Genomic DNA, 4,423 nt, shown 5'->3' with positions numbered 1-4,423 from the left:
TTTGGAACCTCACAGGGGAAGGATGGGAAGAATAGGAGACCTGGAAGAAGGGGTGGGGATCTGTGGGTACCACGCTCTTCAACTCACAGCAGCGGTGACTGTCTGTACAATATTAGGCTGATCAGTATCCTGTCATGGAGGGGGAGTCTTAGGAAGCCCCCTGCCCCACCCCATGCTCCCCCACTTCCCCGAGGATCCTGACAGTTAAGGTTGATAGGAGAGAGATAGCCATTTTCTTCAGTTCTAGCCACTGGTAAGATGCTGTATTGGTGACTTTTCTGTCACTGTGATAAAACACCACAACCAAGGCAACTTGTGGAAGGAAGGGTTTATTTGGGCTTATGGTTCCAGAGAGTTAAGAGTCCACCACCATTTCAACAGAAAACATGGGGGCAGGCAGGGTGCTGGCTGGAGCAGCAAGCTGAGAGCTCACATTTCAAATTGCAAGCAGGAAGCAGAGAGAGTAAACTGAGAAAGGCATGAGTTTCAGAATCGTCTAAGTCCACCCCAGTGATGGACTTCCTCCAGCAAGGCCACACCTCTCCCAAAACACCAGCAACTGGGGACCAACCGTCCAAATGCTGCCGACTATGGGGTACGTTTCTCATGCGAACAGTCACAGATTTCCGTTCCCTCATGCCATCCATGCCTCTGAAAGTGAAATTCTTTGGGTCATCAAAGAGGAGAGGAACATGGAACAGGAGGGAGACTAACTAGGAAGAGGGAACGGATGAGTGGGGAGGGACAAGCAAGAGTGACAGAGGCGGGATATGACCAAAATACATTAAATACCTGTAGGAAAATGTTACAATGAAAACTATTGTTATATATACGTATATTACTAATATATACTAATAAGAAACTTTTATCAAGAATATCAGTTTAATTTCATCTCACAACTTAAAAAGTGTGTGTGTGCATTTGTGTGTGTGCACACACATACATTTTTCTCCTTTATCCTTTATGTATGAATGTAAACTTGGCTCATAGGCTTGTATAACCAATGCCTTTACTGGTGAGCCGTCCCGTAAGTTCTCCGATAAGTTCTGACATGTAGAATTGTGTTGCCAACACATTCTTAACATTTTCCATTTTTTATTATAATTTTAAACTTCCTATGTTTAAGTCTTTCTCTTATCTTGCTTTTATTAATATCCAATTAATAAAATTGAATTAATAAGTTAATACACTTAAATTGGTTTAGATTGCATTTTTCCACCTTTTTATACCATTTATATAATTATTTTACTTCTCTTACACATCCCAGTCCACATCTGATTCTTTAGCGCTTCCAACACCTAAAATAAAATGGCAGAATTCAGGTGATAAAAGTATAATTATTATCTTCTAAAGATTTATTTTTAGTTTTATTGATGTTTATAGGTGTCTCTGCTCGTGTGCATGCAGTACCCGAGGAGGCCAGAAGAGGGCACCTGGTAGGTAGTTGTGAGCTACCCAGCTCACGGAGTGTTGGGAACCAATCCTCCCAGTCTTCTGCTGGATCAGCAAGTGCCCTTAACTGCTGACCCACCTCTCCCACTCTGTAATTTACTATTTTAAAGACATTAAAGCTGCAAATTTATTTACATTGAAAAAATAGAGAGGAGTCACCTTTTTAAGCCAACTGAAGTGACTCTGCCAGAATAGGTTCTGCAAGATCGGTAGCAATGAAATTACCAGAGGAAGGGAAATACATCCAAGAATTTATTAGAAAAGTAGACTCGCAGGTCCACCTAAAGCCTCTTATGTAAGAATTTTTAGTTTTATCAAGTTCCTCAGACTTATCAAGTTACCCAGACAGCGTGTCAGCACATCTGCTTATGAGACACTGCCATGCAATACTGGAATAAGTGTGACAACCCAGGCTGTTGGTCAAACACAAGGCCAGGCCTTCAGAGGCCAGTGCAGGGGGCTGCTAGGGTGAGGTCTTAGTTCAGATCTCACCAGCCCGGGCTTTCAGATGAGACACTAAACATATTTCTTTTCCTTTAATTTCTCTGAAAAAAAAAATCCCCATGCATTATAAATTCTTACATTAAGACCTGGTGGATCCCAGGGGAATTCTGAACACAACACTGTACCAAGCCATACCCTGTTCTCTGTGCTGTTTAGAGGGAGTGGGGGTTGGATCTAGGGATCTCATATACGTTAAGAAAGCAGTGCCCTATCGCTGAGCTACACTCCCTGCCTGTCACAGCAAGGTGACTTTATGGTCGTAAAAAAACTGGCGTTAGGCAGCAGCAGGGAAAACCCGGCTAGAGGCAGGCCTTACAGAAGGCTGTGTCTGGGATCCTCCAGGAAGCTGAGGGTTCCAGGGAGTCCCCAGAGGGGAATCCCCGGCTTCCCGGTCCTCACCTCCACGCCCTGAAAAGGCGCAGCAAGGAAGGCAAGTGGAAGCTGGAACTGAGGCTCCTTTGTCCGAGGCTAGAATATTTACTTGGCAGAGTCAGCTTGTCACATTTCCTGTGTCACGGGAGCACGTGCTAGCAGCTGCCCAATGAGAAACACCCTGGCCAGTCACAGCCTGTGTTTCCATTTTGGTTGCTTTCATCCGGACAGAAGCAGTCACATGATAAGGTCATGAGATTGTTCTATCCCAAGGAAGTGGTGGCGGCTACTGGGTATAAACAGGGTATAAACAGGCCCCGTCTGTGGCTGTGGAGTAGTGTTTCTGTGTTACAGTCTCGCACCTGACTGACTTCATTGAGAAAGTTTGCCCAAATTTCCTCTATTTTTTTTTTCTCCTGGACTCAAGATTGCTTTTCCTTTGCGCAGGAGGATTACGTCTAAGAGGGTCAGTTTTCTAAGCCACAGTCACAATCGAGATCTCTTTACTTGAGGCCCCACCCCTGGAGTTCTGTGTTTCTCTTAGAATATTCCTATACCATATGTTAAATAACAGCGTGCTGATCCCTGGACTCCAGGCGAGAGTGTGGTTCCTTCTCGAAGCACTCAAACCTTAATTTCTGTCTTGCCTTGACCATTGTTAGGAATCAAGAGGAAACACTCCTGAAAAATATTGGGGAGACTTAATAGCAACTGACCGTTCAACCCAAAAGGCAGCCACTCACTCTGCAGTATGCCACTGAAGTTGGAACTCGGTTCGGTCCCTTCCTGCCTTCTATAGCTGTAACACCAGGGGAACTCTGGGAACTGCCTCTCAAGGCTGATGTAAGGGTTACATGAGACATGGAAGGCGCTAGGCTACGGTAAGCACTCGGCTATTATAAACCATGTTTATAAACACGTTTAGGTTGGATGTAGGGGGTGAGGAAATGGCTTGGTGGCACTTGCCTTGCAAGTGTGCGGACATGAGTTCGGATCTCTAGAACCCAGTCGGAGGTGGAAGCATGTGTCTGTAATCTCATTGCTCCCTTGGAGAAAGGGGAGGCTGACATGAGAGAACCCCAGGAAGAGAAAGGTGGGAAGCAGAGACCAACACCTGAGGTTGCCCTCTGATAACCACATGTGTGCCTTGGCACACAGGCCAGCATGCACACACATACATATCAAACACACAAATCAATATAAACAGCACAGAATACCACAATAAATGTCACTTTTCTATGCAGGTTACCTCACTTTAAAGCTGATTTTTCTTGCGTTGTATTAAAAACAAAACAAAGATACCTTTTTGGGTTTAATTGTGGAAATTTCAATACAATAGTTTTTCTCTACCTGAACTTGTAAGGCCCCCACGAATGGAGGACTTCACCCAAGCCTCGGGAAATCACGGCCACCCCAATAACTGCAAGACACCAAACTTGATGTAATCAGCAAGAGGCATATTTTAATCAGTATACTGAGGTCAAGACCTGTAGCCCACACAGGGGCAATGGGGTCTGACCCCGGGGCTTTGGAGACAGAGAGAATTTAAAGCCCAAAACCACAACTTAGGGGGGAACCACAACCCAGGGGGAGTAAGGGAGGGCTATTGGAGAGCACCTGTGGAAAGTCCCAGCCCATTATTCAGTTTGTGACAGGGTACAAGGAACAGGCTATTCTCTAAGAGCCTATACGTAATCAGCCAAGTTCCTGATAGCCAGGATGTACGGGCACGCTGAGAACTCCCAACTCAAACTCTCCTGGTATCCAGGGTGCACAACTCAAACTCTCCTGGTATCCAGGGTGCACAGGAACGCTAACTTGAACTCTCAGCTCAAACCCTATTCAATCTATCTTATGGTCAGTTTTTAGTTTCTGGTACCCATAGCACTTGGTCACACTATCTTGAACTCCCAGCTCTGAACTCTATTCAATCTATCATCTATTTTGTCTTGTGGATAGCTAGTTTCCTAGGACCCAGAATGCAGAACAAGCTGATCTGCACTCTTGACTCCATCTGTGGGAGGTTTAAAAAATTTTAACTCTTTCAAACTCACTGCCTGCAGAAGAAAATAAACAGAATATGGCTGATTTCAGT

General features: G+C 44.9%; 1 long non-coding RNA gene across 1 annotated transcript; it reads right to left on the bottom strand.

Moving 5' to 3' along the window:
* Positions 1 to 313: 313 nt before the first annotated feature.
* LOC143437113 (uncharacterized) lies at positions 314 to 2,481 on the bottom strand. Its single transcript, XR_013106778.1, has 2 exons — positions 2,356 to 2,481; positions 314 to 651 (listed from the first exon to the last, which is right to left on the bottom strand). It is a non-coding gene; the product is annotated as an uncharacterized LOC143437113 (long non-coding RNA).
* Positions 2,482 to 4,423: the final 1,942 nt, after the last annotated feature.

Source organism: Arvicanthis niloticus, chromosome 23 (assembly GCF_011762505.2).
Source record: "Arvicanthis niloticus isolate mArvNil1 chromosome 23, mArvNil1.pat.X, whole genome shotgun sequence".
Taxonomy (NCBI): domain Eukaryota; kingdom Metazoa; phylum Chordata; class Mammalia; order Rodentia; family Muridae; genus Arvicanthis; species Arvicanthis niloticus.
The sequence above is the reverse complement of the archived record's forward strand: the minus strand, read 5'-3'. Positions and strand labels throughout refer to the sequence as shown.